The 19,168-nt window shown below is 35.9% G+C and overlaps 1 protein-coding gene and 1 long non-coding RNA gene across 8 annotated transcripts in view; both read right to left on the reverse strand.

Annotated features, from left to right (window-relative positions):
* LOC123866462 (teneurin-a) overlaps positions 1–19,168 on the reverse strand; it is a 285,360-nt gene that overhangs the window by 53,455 nt on the left and 212,737 nt on the right. For 4 of the 7 annotated variants that reach the window (XM_045908043.1, XM_045908042.1, XM_045908037.1 and 1 more), the window contains exon 1: positions 15,921–15,998. The exons of 1 other annotated variant lie outside the window; for it this stretch is intronic. The gene's annotated coding sequence lies outside the window, so the exon portion shown is untranslated. Of the gene's footprint in view, positions 1–15,551; positions 15,571–15,836; positions 15,894–15,920; positions 15,999–19,168 lie in introns of those variants that run through there. 2 more of the 7 variants (XM_045908040.1, XM_045908041.1) reach the window with 2 other exon arrangements.
* LOC123866465 lies at positions 9,262–16,931 on the reverse strand. The gene is made up of 3 exons (XR_006796203.1): positions 16,871–16,931; positions 9,969–9,970; positions 9,262–9,272 (listed from the first exon to the last, which is right to left on the reverse strand). It is a non-coding gene; the product is annotated as an uncharacterized LOC123866465 (long non-coding RNA).

A 19,168-nucleotide genomic window follows, 5' to 3' on the forward strand; every position in this document is an offset into this window, starting at 1 on the left:
TATCTCTTCCAGATCCATTGAATTGATGAAATGAAAATGTGGTTTGCATAATCGGATATTGGGTTATTATGTCAGACAATTTGCAACATTTCAAATAATACCTATATATCTATAATACGAGGTATATACCAAACTAATAACATTATGTTATTAAATTAATGTGTGATTGGTAAATATATTTAAACTATTTAAGCTTTTTGATGATGATCAAAGGAATATTTTTTGGAATTGTACAAATAAAGCTTATTCATTCCTAAATAGGTATTCGTAGATGCTTACATAATACCTATAATCCACGTGATATAAGTATCTAAAACTGAGCAAAGCTATGGTCAAAATCTAGTTCAATCATCCCTACTATATATAAAAATAAACTAGGTTGTAAATGCTCTTCGTGTATCTATTTAGAGTTCAGAGTAGGTACTTATATCAGAAGCAGACAGATAAGCAGACGTCACACTTATGAATATAAAGTAGGAAAGAAATGGTGTCTCGTAAGCCCTAAGCAAATGGCAAATTCATATTTGATGCAAGCTGTAAGTAGGGTAGTGTGGGTTTACGCAGATTGTACATCATTCCCGCTCCGCTCCGTACCACTCCCTAGTCCCTACGCTGGAGTGGCGGCTGTTGATCTCGGCGCTTTGCATGTCAAACAATTACCCCCATACATTGTTCATGACAAATACGACAGGCGGGTAGGTATCTAGGGCTGCCAAATTACTAGCAAATACATACGAGTACAACATAGCTGTACGGGTTGCGAAGCTAAAGTGGCAATGGGCATGGTAGGTACGTTGTTCGAAAAACCGAAAGATGTTAGGGTCCCAAGGTACAAAAATGGCATCTTTGAATCGAAAAGCACAGCGAAAAGCACATTGACAACCCTACGTGCATCAGTTACCCTTTTACTCATTGAAATGTTTGTTTTCAAAACTCGTTACCCTTTCTCAAATTTTTATTTACGATCGCAAAAATTGTAATACCATCCATGATTTATCGATTGTTTGTTAATTTAACTTAACTCTCCTATATACTCCTACTATGTGACCGATAAAAATTCACACAAACAGTTATTCCGCGTCTCCGATACAAAGGGTTGCGGCGAAATTATGTAAAACCTGTCCTATGTGCCCGAATTATTCCACAAGGATAAGAATAAGAATATAAAACAGCCTCGGAGTTTTTCCATATGGATTTTTTAAAGAAGCATCGAACTCAAGATTTGCATAGATAGTAAGAATACACAATACCATTTTATATGGAACATACGTAAGTTAAGGATAAAATCTTGTACCTACCTGTTACAAAAGTTTTCGAGTTCCTGTAAAATAAATTGATTTAAGCGCTTCGTGACAGGTTTAAGTATGTTTTGACAAACATTAGGGAATTTAAAGCCCCTGCGACTGAACTTTGTTCAGTCCCCGGAGCGCTACTTGTTCAAGAGGCGAGAAGTAAAATTTTTGTCAAGTTAGGATGACACTCGATTGAGAACATCTTTAAAAGGAAATTTCATTTGAATCAATTTGCAAAGTTTTTTTCCTAAGTAAATCAATCGTCTCGGGAACATGACTTTTATTCCAATAGGAGATTTTCGTTGCTTATGAAAATTTAGGTATTTATATCCTACTAGTTTTTGCCATCGGCTTCGCCCGCTTGGGAATTGAAATATTCTGAAAGTACTTTCTTACTTTACGGTCTGCGTTGTGGGAACTAGGTACTTACGAGTACATGCAAATCTTTAAACTTTTAGTTTCTAGATCCACCAGAAAGTAAGTTTTTAATATGTCAATCAGTTTCTCCTTTTATATTGTATTAAATTAGAAAGTCATTGATTAAATTAGATCCTTATTAACAGTCCTATTATTGGTATACCTACTGTATACTGTATAGAATATAGATTCTATAATTTATGGAACTGATAATATGACGTATCTACCACGAGACTGTCCTTAGAGGAACTCGGGAGAAAATCTAGTACTTAAGCCCTAATTAATGTACCTACTGGACTAATGCAATCACATTCAGACTCTTGTAGAGAATATTATTTAATGCCATAAGGTTTTTTGAAAATCCAAAAAGTCATTTATCCAAATTGTTTTTGTGTAAAGTGGTTTACCACACTAATATTATAAAGGAGAAAGTTTGTGTGTGTGTGTGTGTGTGTGTGTGTGTGTGTGTGTGTGTGTGTGTGTGTGCGTGTGTGTGTGTGTGTGTGTGTGTGTGTGTGTGTGTGTGTATGTTTGTTACTCCTTCACGCAAAAACTACTGGACGGATTTGGCTGAAATTTGGAATGGAGATAGATAATATCCTGGATTAGCACATAGGCTACTTTTTATCCCGGAAAATCAAAGAGTTCCCACGGGATTTCGAAAAACCTAAATCCACGCGGGCGAAGTCGCGGGCATCGGCTAGTTAATGATAATAACTACCTAGATTAGGTTCAAAATGTTGTGAGATAAACAAATAAAAATGTGACTGCCCTCCACAAATCAATCCGAATAAAATCACTGAATGCTTGATGGATGGATGATCTTTAAGTGGAAGAAATCAATGCTTACGGTACATCTTGAGCAACTGCTCTTATAAGGCAAGGAGGAAGCGAGGGACGTTTTCCCATCGCTTGGGCGCATACAAGGCGCATATTTGACCTGATGTATGGCGTGCCTGTTCTTGCACTTGAACTTGCTACCGCTGTACGTGCTTTTTATAAGTCACGTGTTTTTCTACACTACTTTCTACACGTAAGGTGTATATGAGTTTTTAGAGCATATCCCTTAACTAATAAATAAATAATTTGTATATAATTTTATTGTGGAAGTATTACTTTTAATCAACTTTTAGTGAGCTCATTTCTGACGCAATGTAAATCTGAAAATTCGGTTAAATATTAACAAGTTTTTATTAATAAAATAGTTGGGGTTTAGAATGCGTCAGTTTTCCCTAAACGTACATTCGACGTAACAATATACTTAAACCTATATAAACTAATAATACTTTATAAATCTGATTCCATTTATTACGACAGAATTTTGATGTTAAGGGTATTATGATATTGTACAGCGTGGCTGAATTGTTTTCGTCATAGAAGTCAATATTGTATTACTTTGAGCGGCGTTCAAAATTAAATTTTCCGTGCCAACCCACATAAAGAGAGGCTTAGAATGTCATCTCGTTACAGATACATATTTAATTGTCAAGCTGTATAATATATATCTATTTGAAGGCTTCACAGTTAACTAAGAACTTGATATAAGTCTGATTGAACCATCATAGTCCATGGTAGTACCTACAAAGATTATTATTACGCAAGCTTGTTATCTCAATACACGCACGTTTTAATATTATCCCTGCATGACTTGTCCATGCTGCTTACGATTTTCATGTGCTTGGTCATTAGACATCATATTGATGCTCAAGTATGCTAGTTTAAATTGAGTATTCCATAGGTATATCAAGCTTGCAGTTATGTACATAGCTGCCTTCAGATGGCAACGAGAAAAGTTTATTTCTTAAAAACATTATTTATTAGTTAAACGATAACCCTAAAAATATACAAAATTATCAAACTTGAAGTTATGTACGTAACTGCCTTCAGAGGGCAACCGTGAACTTAAGTGAAGTTGAAATGTTTACTTATTAAAAACCTTAGATTAAGAATTGATCTCCGTTGCGTGTAGCGCAATCCTTAATCAAAGTTAAAAACATTATTTATTATTTATTCGTTAACGTTATAATACAAAAAAAAGTTACTTAACTGCCCTTTTAATCACAACTCAAATAGACCTGCAGCCTATAATTTTATTGATGTGTTAGTTTAATCAGAAATTACATTTCGTCAAAACCAGTTGGGTGGGTGTAAAAATGTAGATAATAATTACTCAAAGTCAAAAGAATAATTTATTTTAAACATATTAACTAGCTCCTATTCTTAGCCTAACTGGTCACATTAATTGTTTTAGATCGTTTGATTTTCTCCGGAACAGTCTCTTTATTATTGGTTTAACATCGGGTTTTTGTTGAGTTTCTTGGCGTAGGGATAAGCGCTCTGGTATTAATATAAGGAGGTCCCGGGTTCTATTCTGTGCTGGAGCAATGTGTCTAATTTATAATTTCTTTTTCTGTACGCTGGTCTGGTAAACTTCACTTGGTTGGTAGATTTCAGCCATGGCTAGTTACCACCCCATCAGCAAAGCCGTGCCGCCAAGTGATTTAGCGTTCCGGTGTAAAGCTGTGTAAAAGCCGTTAGGGTTATGGATTTAATAAAACTTCCATAACCCTTCCTAGTTAGCCCACTTTCAAATTAGACTGCGTCATCATGGGTTTAACTTGTAATCGTATAAAAATACATTAATCGGTAGATTTATATTTCTGCGTTGTCCTGAATAATACACATTTAAATTATGATACTTGTTGCAAAGTCAGCTAATAACAAAAAAAATAAAAAAACAAACGTTGTTGTCTTTAGTGTTCTATTGGATTTATTTCAACATCTGTTTTACTTCTCAACTAAAATGTGCTACTAGGTCAAGCACTAATTAATTATTTAATTGCAAAGTAAGTATATATACGCAAATGCCTTTATAAATAGATTTATTATTGCCTGCGAACAATTCCGACCAGTTTGTAAACTGATGCACAATAACAGCGCAGCAATTAACTGTGCATTGTTTACATTTGAAGATCTCCTCCAGTGTAAGACAGCAGTTGTAGCCATGTTGTATCCTAATAAACACATTTACACTGTGTATTTACACTAGAAATAACAGAACGACTCAAGTTTGTACCTAATTAATCTTCGTTCCTGACCCAAATGTATTTTAGCATCCGTCCCGTTGCGTCACAAAAAATTACTAAACTATTTTAATTGGCGTAAAGGTTTGAAGTTTCTTCTCGTAAAAATGTCAGTGAACGCTTGCACACTTGACATCTGCAGGCCCTTTGCTATATTAAGACTATTTAGGTGGTATTTACGTGGGGAAGAAAAATTGGGAATGAGTGCAAGTTTAAAAAAACATGACATAGAGGTCACCCAAATCTTTCAAAATTATAGGAAGATGACTACGATGACAAATCAAGACTTTTTCAGTCCATACCATATACTAAATGCCACAAATGTTGTGACACAAAATGACTAAAAAAAAGTATAGATAACTTGAAAAATTATAAAGGGTTATGGCCTTTGAACTAATGAGAGATAGACCTAAACGGATTGGTGTTCTTAGTTTAGTTTGAAAAAGGTTTCTCTAGAATTAAGATAGTAAAATAAACTCGTCGATTTCAATGTTAACTTTTGCTGAGTTACTCAATTAGTAAATTCTCTTTCAAAGAAATAAAATAATAGGTACTATAACGCTCCTTTTATTACTAAACCAATGTAATAGAATTTCTAGTAAGAAACCAGTTAATTAACGAAATGAAAAACTAATATCGCGTAAGAAAAGCAGACTTTAATTAAACGTTTCAAAATTTTAGAGACCGACGAATAAATAAGAGCAATGTTGAAGAAATTTCGCTTCAATTATCACACTTGATACACCCTATTTGTTCATTTATTCTTGCTCGTTGTACGTACCGTAGGCAGTCCGATAGTGAGGATTAGAGATAGACAATTTCACAGGTAGCATATGAAATATCACGTGAAAAGCTTTTTCATATAAATATCACGCTCGTTATAGTCCGCACAAAATAACTTCTCACGCGCCATTTTTACTCTACGGTTCACCTTTAAAATACTAAAATCGTACTTTTGACATGACATTTTGACACTAAAAGTTGAAATTGCGAGTGAGAACTCATTTTTTACGCATTATACCTACCTTACTTAAGTAGTCTCTAAAAAATCAACGACAGAGTTAGAAAATTAAAACATTTGATCCCGCTTTATTTTTGAAATCGCGCGCGTATGGTTATCGAGTTGAGCTAAAACGAGTGTGCGAACGAGTAAACTCGCATCGTTTCGTGTTAGACTGAGAGAAACATCGAGTTAAATTAATGTAGCAAACGGAAATTAATAAATTATTTATTACGGAAAGTGAAATTTCTCACTTTTTCAGGTGAGAAAATTCACTTTTCCACTTGTAAATATATATCAATCAACACTATTGATTTTGATCATAATTCCTAGTTTTGATTCATGTAGTGAACGTAGTTTGTGTGAAAGTTGAAAAAAGCACTTTCCATGAAAAATGGCCTGTGAAATCATTGAAATGAAAATGATAAATAGAAATAATGCCCATCTCTAGTGGGATGGATACGGTATCACGTGCATGTGTGTGGAGCACGTTTCGTAAAATAAAAGACGATATTGATTCCGTGACGAGCCGAGAGCGGGCTGTGGGAAACGATTCCTGTCTGCTGCTTAATAGATGCCCCGAGGACGCGAACTCTTCAACACTCTTTGTTCATACACCACTGTTTTAAGAAAAAAAATGAAGATAAGTGCAAGTACGTGATCACTGAAAAAGATTTTATTACTGAAGCGCTAAGCTTCATTATACTCTCGTAAGGAGTGTGTAGAAAATAAAACGACTTGAACTTAAAATGCTAATTTTCTCATTGATTCTTAACAGTCTTTAGCCTTTACATTCCGCATAGAATCAGCAACATGTGAGTTCAGTTTCGAGGCGTAATTAATGAGTTAAGGGTACGACATGAGCACTTTATTCCTAGTTTAGACGCGGTCGGAGGCTGTCCGGCCGCAGGACTCGACCACATTCTCGACGGGTAATTACGCACGCCCGTCTCGTTCCCAAGCCTCTACTCTAACATTTTATGCCTCATTTTGGAGTATGTGATTTGCTGGAAACGTTACTTACCATAATTATCGTGGGAGCAAGTCGCGCTCGCGTGCGAATGTTTTTATTCATCGATCAGCAAACGATACATCATTATTGCTTCATTCATTATCAATCATAAATTGATGTTTAGAAATAATAAATCATTGCGTTTAGACGATCAATATAATATACCATCCACATAAAAGAGTTAATGATAATGATCGTGTACTTTTTATCAGTGTTTTAGATATTTAGTTATGTTCCTTCGTGTTTATATCTTACCTAATTTTAAGACAATGTTTGTAAACAACCCAATTCAAAGTTTTCAAAATTGTTAGGAATAGGAATCTGAGAATGTGGTACGACAAACATGCTAGATTCGTTAATTGTTATTATATAAATCACTTTTGAGGTTTGAATAAGTTGATATTGTCAATCTGTGAAAGCTTTATTGAGAAAACAGATTCGTTATCTAAACTTGGCTGCCTAAAAAAAATAAACCTTTCCTATTAATTCGCGGCAGTTGTTAGTCTTAGAAAATAAATTCGCCTCTAATTTGACGTATGAAGAGTTTTATAAGGAGAGATCAAATGCTTCCCGAGCTATATTACATCCGACAGGAGCGGACGCGGCGGCTGTTTGAAAGGGGCCGCGTCACGCCGCTGGATTCAACTTTGGATCTTCTAAAACAAAATGCGCTCGCGAAAATATCTACAGGCATAACAAACTCTTTATTTTATACGTTTTTATTCCGGCTGTTTTTCGTTTCAACGGCTAATTTGTCATTAGTCCTGGATCTGTCCGCACATGGATTTTTTGCTTTTTTGCTGAGCCTCGCCGTAAGCTCTCCACATACTGAGCTTATTTTTTTTATTAATTAGGATTCCCCATGCCGAAAAGGTTTAAATTTCGTTTCTGGACTCAGAAAACATAATTATACAGTAGAAAAGCAACAAATGTAATTACGTTAATCTGGTTCCAAACATGTTTTCAAGTTAGGATTAGTTTAGTCTGCTAAAATGAATTTTAGAAAAATATTCTTGAGGAAGGAAATAAATGATTGGTAAAGAAAACCGTTTTCGTAATCTTTTCATTGCCAATATGGACCTATTTCGTTTTCTCATTAAAAATGTTTAATTAGGTCCTGCAGCCATTTTTCATGTTATAGGTAATATTTGCTGTCTCTGCAGTAAAAGGGTGTTTGTCTTTTTAACGAAATCGTTGTCGACCAGCGACTCGGTGTTTCATAATGATTATAAATTAGAAAATTGTTTCTAGCGTAATGGGTAGGTCGGGGCGCGTCCGGAAATTGTCCTCTTGTCGGACCACTAGCGCATTAGCTGAGGACATTAGGCCAGCATGGCAAACAATGTGTGCGTGCCGTTTCATTTAGAACACGTGACGGGGTAGAAAAACAAAGGGACCAGATAATATGTACCGGTATTTGCGACTTGTTATTTTTCTTAGGTGACTGAAATTAATGTTGCATATACATCCTACGTAGTTCTTGGCTTTAGATGAAATAATATTTCTATAAACTTGCGATAAGGACGGACAGAAGGACAGACAGAGAGACGGATAGACAGACAGACAACAAAGTGATCCTATAAGGGTTTCGTTTTTCCTTTTGAGGTACAGAACCCTAAAAATGATAAATATTGCTGACGTCTAAGATACTTTAACTGCTTCAGTATGCTCGTAGAGTAAGAATAGTTAAGAAGCGATTCTAGGTAAGTACCTATTATAAACTGCGATGAAGGTAGGTATCTTACCTAATTAATTTTAACTAATCCCTATAAAGAGGCGGATAGGTTCTGGTTATAATGCCCAAGTTTCGAGGTACAATTGAAGGAGGTTTTCGGAAACGTTTATTATTTTTTGTCATGACCCAAGCAATATTAGCGTGTGAACGCGCGAGCAATCTTCATCACGTGTCACGGTCAAGACTTGGTCATTAACTATCGACAAATTTTCCAGCAATTTAGTCTGAGTACATAATTGCGTATCCGTCAAACTTAATAGAAGAAGAGCTTGTAATTGACAGACTTGTCCGAGTATCGAATAACGTTTAGTTTTACTCGACTGCGAGAGAGTTACCTACGTGTTTAGAAATATGATGTGTATATGTTTGACGGTTCATCGGTTCCCTCGGAATTGCCAAACTTTTCATTACATTTTTATAGTCTCAAGTTTCACGCGTTATAAAAAATATCATAAATCAATAATCATGATATTATGTACATCCAATGGAATGCATAACCTCAACAAAGCCAAAATTATTACACATATTAAATCGGTTTTTTATAATATAAAATATATTATACAAATACGTAAAATCCTTTATCGAATATTGATAAAGTTAATATATTTGACTTATTGAGTCTATTATATTTTATTATTACGAAACCAGTTTGGACTTGGACGCTCATAATAGAATGTAAAAGAGCATTACACCTAACGATTTTCCTTGACTACGAATTATGCTGAATAGCGGCCTTAAAAAAACAAATTTACTATGAATTATATTAGATATAAGTACCTAGGTATAGGTTATGTTTTGTGAATTTAAGTATAGGTAGGTACAATTCGTAGTAGGTATATTTATCATAGAATCTAAATACTTAAATAATTTATGGGTCGCTAGTAGGTAACTTATAAATCTACTGACTGACTACTGATTCTCTGACTAACACATCTTGGATCTCGAAAGCTGAAATTTTATAATGTAAAAAAGGAATGAGATCAGATTGTTGAAAATTCTCACGGGATAGGGAATAAAGCGGATTCATATTTTCGCTGAGAGAAGCCGCGGGCAGTTACTATTAAAATTATAAAACATAATTATGTAGAATATTGGATAGTTTGTCGTTGCTGTATTCGGCCATAGTTGGCGTAGAGGTCAAAGTTCAAGATGCCGTTAATATGGCGTGGACAGGTTCCCACCTAATCCTAATAGCAATCAAGATTATGACCATACTTTAGTATTTGATCGGGCTGAGAGATTCACTAATTATTATTTCTTTACTATCACACAGACCATCATAATGATTCCATTAAGTATGATCATTACCACAAAATCTTTCTTTCATAAATATATACCTAGTTACATGACATTTTAACAATAACATAAACATTGTCATTTAAAAACAAATTCACTAACTTTTTCATCTTCATGACTCTACGTCTTGCACGTCTTAGCTCATACCTACTCGTAATTGTTTTCGTTTTTGTGTACGAGTTAATTTGCATGCATAGCATAGTATTTGTCTCTAGATCAGTTTAAAATTATTGTAGGCATTTATTTATTTCATATAGGTATAGACGTTTTATACTTACAACTTACACCCTGTTTAGTGTGTCTTATTCTTAATTAATAAAATAAAATATAACTTTTCATTCATAACTCATGTTCATAACTCATGAGTTTATGATTACACCATATTCGTAATAAAACTTGTAAACATTTGTTGTAAACAATTAATTAATAAATAGAAAATAAATAAATAAATTCATTATTGAATAGGTAAGTAGCATTTAGTGTTTTGGTTTGAGGTTTTCTTCAATTTGTAAACCACCAACCTCAATAATACTCGCGATAGAACTCCTATACCTACTATTATAGGTATAGGCATAGTTTTTCAAACATCCCCTGAAAAGCGTTCTGTCGTAAGTACTATCTAGTACATTTGTATAATATTCTGTGCCACTATCAATGGTGCCACTGCTACGTTTCGTCATAGCTCCTCAACCTACGGTTCGAACAGTTCAAGCTTACATGATTCTGATAGTATAAACATGATTATTATCCATTTTAATGCATGTTAATCCGATATGCTTACGATATTTACGAATTTATCATATCGACAATCATGGCTCGATTTGGTAGCTATGTTTCGTCACTAATCTTCATCTGACAAAATTCTCAACGGTACCCACTGATGCATAATCTCATACATGAATTTGAAATGTTTTAAAGTGCTTTAGATGTTTCTGATGGTGATGAATTTTTGAATGTAAATTCGTATATACTTAATGTATGTAGGTACCTAAGTATTCGTTGTGATTTTATAGAAACGTCAACAATGTGCATCAAGCATCCGAGGTAGAGTCGTACCGTTTGAAAAAACAAAAGCACAAATAACGGGTATTTTATGCAAAGTCAGGTAATGCGGGATTGCAATACAACCCATACTCCCCTAGCTTTTAAAAAACTTGCCAACACGCCTCCATAGACTGCCGTACAATAATTGCAACATACGGCTCACCCTATCCTATCATCATACCGCAATGCATTAAAGCGATCGTTGCATTGCCGGCAAAAACATCGCAATTAACTGGGGGCAGTTTATAAATAAATTCTATCGGACCAGCGATATCAATGTTACACTAGATGCGGTATTTCATAGTAACAATAATATGTTCTGACGAACATACCTATTGCAATATATACGAGTAGATCTACGAATAAGATCTACGAATCTATATCACTGATAAGCCTTCCCAATCAAATATAATAACATGAATAAAAATTTAGTTATCGTGCAAGTTTAATTGCGTCTAAAGCACTTTAAACCGGATTACGGATGATAGGAGTGCGGACACCAATGTTCGTTGGAACATTTTATTATGAAGCGGTGCATCTATGGCACAAATATTATTTCATATCGCTGTGTCGGACAAACGCTCGGGTAGCTTCTCGATACGATCGAAAAGAAATTTATGTTTCCGTAATTGCATATATTAGTAAAATCGGATAGGACTTTTATTTTACAGACAGTGAAATGTTTAATGCAAGTGAATTTTGCATAAATATCCAATTATATTTTAAAAGAACCTTCATTCAAGCAAAAGAGGTTTAATAGATCTAATGTAGTGTCAAGAAAGTTGAAAAGTTTACAGTGAGAGGGTGAGGGGTAATCAACGCATAGTAAATTGGCCGCCTTATCAACAATAATAATTATAATATAGGTACATACTTCCAAGCAAGCTTAGGGATTATTCAAGAACTTATAAGTGAAGTCCCTACCCTAATGCTACTTATGGTAAAGGCAGACTACTTAAATATTTAAGTAGTTTCCTGTTATTATTTTAAAAAAGCATTCCATTTTAAAAACATTGCGTGTAATTACTAGGTATGGGAAGGAAGTTCAAATAAACTATTCTAAAGGCTAAGTCGACGCGAAGCCTCATTTTTTGTATGTCTAAGTACCTACCGAAGTACCTATTATAATGCTTGTTCTTCAAGAGAGATAGCTAACAAATACCAATTGAACAGTCGGCTTTTAAAAGTTAGGTACTTCAGAAAGAAATTCAATGGTAATATTGAAAGAAAAGCTGCCTTTATTGCTGTGTTCAGATCATGTGGTCTTGGTACAAGATATACTCGAATGTACCTATGTTGCGGGCTCAGGATGGACCAAAAAACGGAATTGATTTTTCTGTCAAGAAATTCTCAGTATATCTTGAAGTTATGGAATTGGCGGTGTTACACCCCGTGCCTTAGTGAGTACGCATGTACGTTCTTCACTTTCCTGTATCTAATATCTTTCATGTAGTGTCAGATTGCCGCCCTATCGGACTAAGAAGGTGAAGAAAAGGAGAGCGCACCTTTGTGCGCACTTGTACAGTGTCTTGAACCTAAGTCTTGAACCTACAAGATCCTGTCGTCAAGTTCCAGTACTAAGAACTTTGTAAAGTCTCTTCGCAATCGAATGAATGCTATATAGGAATGAAGAAGGAAAAAATAAACATCTTTAATTATGAAACATAATAAGTATACCTACTTATTATGTTTCATAATTAAAGATGTTTAACATTTATCAACGAGCGATCTAACCCGGATTTGCGTTGCAGCCTAGGGTCACAACTCATAGTACCTATTTACTGTGCCAGGGTCAGTGTTCAGATGTCAGTGATAACAGTAAATTATAATGTGTCAGAAGCAAATAATATAATCCTAGTTGCTTGCTTTGCTATTTGCAAATATATGTTTACAAAGCCTACGGCAGCCGCCCTGGCTTCACAAGAGTTGTTTGAGAGGAACTATTACACTACTAGTACTATGGATACATATGTATATTATGTAATTGTTTTCGTGTAATTGTTTACGCTAGCAGGTGAAAGACTTTTATTTGACTGGATTTATAATAATTAGGAATACTGTAACCAGATCAGATGTTAGAACTAGCGCATATTATTTTGAACCAAACAAATAATATTATTATCTATCATTGTTTAATAAACTCTTTTCTACTAAGTATAAATAAATTATTTTTTCTAATTAAAAGATAACACGGTCTACTAACATATTTGAATAGACATTGCTTTAAGACAATTATATTTAATAGTTCTACAATTGATTCCAGCTATCTTGAGTCAAACAACTTGGTTGTGAGCTCTGCTGGAATACAATAATGTATTCAGCGATGCAGTTACAGTTCAAAGTTTGTTGAATAGAGAAACACATTCAAGAAACTTGTTAGTTTACTTGAAATAGATTATATTCCTGTGCATACAGAGTACACGGCATGTGGTCTACAAGTCAAACAAAATAAACATCAGGGAAGCGGGCGAAAAGCGAGGCACTTTTCAATTTCCGACGAAGTTCAATAAATAAAATAGGAATTCAATATCGAATTCCCCTATTCATTACTTTGGCAAAAGCAATTGTAAGGGATTTCATGAGGAGATTTTTGAATACTTTTTGGTTTTTTAAATACTTCCCGAGGCACTAATTTGTCTGCTCGTCGCACGTGTAGGTTTCCATCGAGTTGGACCTTGGAGAAGCAAACCTTATATTTTGTTGGGCGCCCTCAGCTATTGTTGCTATATAATATGCTTGGAACTAATGTATTATGTAAATATCAATACTAATATTATAAATGCCAAAGCGTGTGTCTGTCTGTTACCATTTCACGGCCCATTCTTTTCACCGATTTTGATGAAGTTTGATAGGATAGCACACAGATATAGATACAGATACACAGATAGCTTTAGTTTATATCCCGGGGACAGAGATAGGCTACTTTTCATCCCGGAAAACCATGGAGTTCCCATGGGATTATAAAACCTAAATCCACGCGGATGGCGCCGCGGGCTTCATATAAATTTCAAATAAAATAAAAAAATCAAAAAATAAATATATCTATCTTTTTTGTCCTATTATATTTCTGTTAAGAGTTGCGTTACACGACAAAGATATTGATATTATTGTATTAATAGATTTTAAGCCGGACTAACCCCAATGTATAAATATAACAAACTAAATAACAAAAAACATGGCTATTGATATACACCGGTTAAAAGGCCATTGGATTGGCGAGACATTGCTTACTCTAGTAACAGTACTCTATGGTTGTATCCTAAAACAAAAAGTCAAAATTTCACGTTGCGTTGTCTGGGGTTACGATTAGGGTATCTTTATTCGAGATCAGGGATTTTAAAGCTTGACGTTATACCCTCATTTAGGTAGTCGTATTTGGGGTTCCCTACCCAAAGGGTCCCAAACAGAACCCGATTACTAAGCCTCCACTGTCTGTCCGTTCGTCGGTCTATCACAGGGGTCTAAATCTTCAGCCATTAATGCATTTAGTACAGAATTCATGTTACTTTCTATAGCCTCTAAATCACAGCATAAAAATTCAAATAAAAAAAAACCAAAGGAGGCCCCTTACAAAAAATCTCGAAAAAATAGCATTTTTTTCAAACTTATTTGTTTCAGCTCTATCTTAAAAACAGTTATACAACAAGTTTTACCCTATAGTAAAACAAGAAATATATCTATAAAAATTAGGGTTCCGTAATCAGAGGGAAATTTCTTGTCAGACGCTTGATCTTAGCGCCTAGTTTTTTGTTGCTTGTTTTTTCAATAAGGTACAAAACCTTCGGTACACGAGTCTGACTTCCACTTGTCCAGTTTTTTTTAATTGTTAATGTCTGGACTCGATTAGTTATTAAAATTGAATGGTCCTTATAAGATTCCGTATCTCAAAAGGGGAAAAAGATTACTTCGCTGTTCGTCTGTGTCTGTCTATCTGTCAAGACCCTTATCCTCAGGGGCGCGTGGAAATATCAATTATCGAGTGGCAAGAAACAAGGTCTCATACCACAATTCCGAAAATCGTTTATTTTTTAGTTATATCGCATAAAATATATTTTTTGCAATTATAAACTTACATATTTTGCAGTTGCATATAATTTAAATAACTAAATAAGTAGACGTAGGTATCCTTCCAAGGTACGGAACCCTCGATGCGCGACTGGCCCGTACCTCAAATGGAGAAAAAGGAAGGCCTTATCACATATTTTGTAATATGCATTGCAATAAAAATCAATAGTGTTTTTTCTTTATTGGGTATCTTACGAATAAATTTTCTAAATCAATAACATTTTTCATTATTTATTAGTGTTACGTGCAGACTGGATACACAAAATAATGAATAAAAGCAAGTATAATTTAAATATTCGAGTAAGTTACTACTTTGTAAATCTTATAAGTGATTGCTTGTAAATAAAACTGAACAAACAGTATTAGCTCTATCTTATTGTAAGCATATTTTGGATACGCTTTCCACTGTACTGAGTTAAAATATTAATAAGAAGCTACTAGGTATTTGATTTGTAAATCTCAAAGCAGAAGTTAAGTCATGCGTAAGCTTTCGTAGCGGTGTTGCTGTAAGTACTTACTACTGTTTTATTTTACGACTCAATTGGGAATTGCTGCGCCGCATACCTACTCATTCATCGAAAAATTGGAGCAGTTTATAAAAACTCACGCTATGTCGCTACGTCAGTGGGGCTCGCAAGTCACTGCACGAGATCCCTCGTGCGCATGTTATACGAGGTATGCCATTACGAAACACAGTTTAGGAGGATAATAAACACTTAAAAACAATAAAAAACAAATTAAAGTCGGTCACACGATCAAAGGGGGAGGGGGTACTGCGCCGCTTTGTAGAAATTGCTAGCCATCACGCTATCCGCGGCGCTACCTGCCCGTGCAAGTGAAGTACCGGGGAACGATGAGGGCTCACGGCGTCCTCGGGTCGCGCGGCTTATACCGTGGGGCGGAGGTCGAGCGACGATGCAATCGCTCGGTATCGGTCAGTGACCGCGGAGCAGGTCGTGCACCGAGCACCGAGTACCTCTCGCTGTCGGAGGTGTTGAGTCGAGTGACCGCGCGGTAGACAGCGGGAACGCGCGCGGACCGGCCGCCCTCCGCAGGCGATTTGATGCCCTCTTCGCGACGCCGCTGCGCGCGCACTCTCGCGACCGGATAATGCCGCCCTATCCACGTCGAGATATCGAGTTATCCACCGCGGGTGGCTATCGCATTTAACCCTGTCTGTTTTCTTGCTCAGTATTGAAAAGCTCACAATTCACATCCTTCGACGGGCATGTCTGGTCGATAATTCCACATGAAATATGATAACTTTAATGACTTCTTCCGAGAGTAGTGAACGCTAGTAGCTCGAGGCTTTCAAAGTCTTAATGCATCATTGACGCCATTACAAAATAAAATAAGGTTGTTTACATTTTCAAATTTTATTTAAAATCGACAGTGAACATCCCTAAAGAGATTATAATTGGAGCATGCGTGGTGCGAGGTAGCGCGCGAGGGTGGCGCGGGGGTTGTGTCACCCGCCAGCCGCCGCGCTCTACACCGCTTGTGATCTTGACACCGCGTATGCAAAGCCTATGCTGCTCCACTAAACTGCTCTAAAATATATGGTAAACACAACTTTCCATTTCGAACTGGAAAATAAGTTTTTCATTAATTAAACCGATCTGCTACGAGCCTAGACCGTTTATTAATACATCTACTCAAAATAATTTCGCAGTCATTATAAAAATATATACTTAGGTACTGGTAGGTATCATCTTCATCGTCTCAACCTATCGCCAATCATCTTGTTTAGTTTACATAACGCTAAAATAGAACTCGGGTTTCCTCTCAGAAGAGAAGAATTTATGCTAAAGTCCATCACACCCTGGATAAATTCGGATTGGCAGACTTCACACACCTTTGAGTACATTATGGATAACTCTCAGGCAGTCAGGATGTTTTCCTTAAGTAAATAAAAAGTTAAAGTACGTGCTCGGGGTCGAACCCCCGATCCCCAAATAGGAGGCTGATGTCTTAACAGCTAGGCTATCACGGCTCGTAGTCACAGACGTCACCTTAGATAAAAATGCACCTTAGATAAATTACATAAAAACTGCTTTTTATCGTAGAGCAGAACATTTCATAATTAAGTTTGTTGTAGGCTCTTCTCAGACTTGGGCGCGTTTGGAACCCTAAGTTTACGTAATTAATTATCACCACTTTAATCATCCTTTAAATCTAACAAATCGGACAAACAAAAGGTGTAAAGTACCTATTTTGAAAAAATGATTTTGACTTTGACTTTAATCACTTTAGCCTTTATGTAACTAGTTATTATTCAAGTCCTGCTGACAAGTATGAAGGCAGTATAGTAATAAAAGATATTCCGCTTATGTATTCCGCGGCCTTAAAAATTAAAATGCCGGCCTTGACACGATATTTCAGATTTTCTCGTATAAGCGAAAATAAATGAGGCACGCGCCCAGATCAAGCTAAAAAATCGGTCAAGTGCGAGTTGAACTCGCACACGAAGGGTTCCGTACCATCGTACAAGAAATAACACTGTGCTTCTTCTTCTTCTTCGTCATAATACTCTTGGCAGAGCGGTCGTCGTCATCACAAAGCAACGTTATACGAGGGCCTCACGAGCATTCGCCACTTCTCCCTGCTGGCCGACAGCCTGGTGCACTCGTGCAAGGAACCGCCCACAGCCGACTTAATTTGGTCGGTCCAACGCATGGGCGACCTTCCTCGCCCTCTGGTGCCCTCCACCTTGTCTCGCATGACAAGACACTCGATGGAGTTACTCTCACGCCGGGAGACGTGCCCAAAGAATTTTAATATGCGACTCTGTACTAACGCTGTAATATAACGGCCATTTTTTCACTTTTATTGTTTTGCTGTTTATTATTTTGTTTTTATGGTTCATGAGATAGGTACAGCCCGCTGACGGACGGACGGACCGGCAGCGGAGGTTTAGTAAGGTCCCGCTGGCACCCTTCACGCACGGAACCCTAAAAATATCCAACCGTAAACACAGTGGTGAAAATATATTTTTCAAGAATCTGAAACCTACCTAACTATATTTGTCCCTATATTTTTCGTGCATGTATTATGTACCTACCTACCTATATAAAAATATTGTAGGTGAAAAAAAACTAGAGTGTAATGAATACTAATGATGTAAAAAAAATGTGACGGCAAAAACATAACGTTTGTTAGAAATGTAAATGTTTTAATCATGTATTGACTCCATTAAAACTTAAGAGAGCTCTCTCCGTCACTCGTTTCATATAATCGTAGTTCCAATTTCATTTGAATATTAAGCAACCAAAGTCCATGAAATTTTGCAGACATATTCTAGAAACTAATATCTATGTCTGTGGTTTTCCAGATTTCTGTTAAAATATTCGGTTTCAAAGTTACGCGGTCTTAAAAATTTTCATACAAATCTTTGAGCCCCTGTAATTTTAAAACTACATATTTTTAGAAAAATCTAAAACACCACAGACACAGATATTAGTTTCTAGAATATGTCTGCAAAATTTCATGGATTTTGGTTGCTTAATATTCAAATGAAATTGGAACTACGATTGTATGAAACGAGTGGAAACGAGTGACGGAGAGAGCCCTGTTAAGCCTTAATAGATAAAGCTATACCGTTTTACGTTTCTTATAAGGACTGAAATCTGAATGGTTAGGCTAACGGTTAACCCACACTAGTACTTGGATCTTGTTCGAATCTCTCCCATTAGGTTTAATTTCAGTACACATTAGAGTGCATCTCGCTTACCAAGTAAGTGAGGAGGAAAGGTCGTTACAGTTCTAATGTTTGGTTAACATTTTTTTAAGGATGCCAAGTTCCTTTTATGATATAATATGATATAAAGATTCGTGTATTTCCTACGTCATTACGACCGCCCAAAAGAAGTTAATGTTTTCAGATTTCATTGTATATAATGTCAGTTTCTTTATTTCACCATAACTTCTAAATGCCTGGTACATACTTGAATGTATGGGGTATCGTTAAAATTCTTACACTATTCCGAGTGACATTTCAAAAAAAATCAATATGGCAGTGCATTAGTGATTTTTTTTAAATTATTTGTAAGTAAGTGCTTGTCTTTAGTACCTACCGAGGCACGAGCAAGCCTTGCTTGGCGTCTTTCAAATTGATTGGTGCTATCCCTAAATTCTCAAAGTAATTCAAGGATATCTCTTGTCTAGATAACTTGATAATTCATCTAGGTCGTTAGAGCGGTTTCCGAGTAACCAATTTTTGTTTGG

This window comes from Maniola jurtina, chromosome 6 (genome assembly GCF_905333055.1).
Source record: "Maniola jurtina chromosome 6, ilManJurt1.1, whole genome shotgun sequence".
Taxonomy (NCBI): domain Eukaryota; kingdom Metazoa; phylum Arthropoda; class Insecta; order Lepidoptera; family Nymphalidae; genus Maniola; species Maniola jurtina.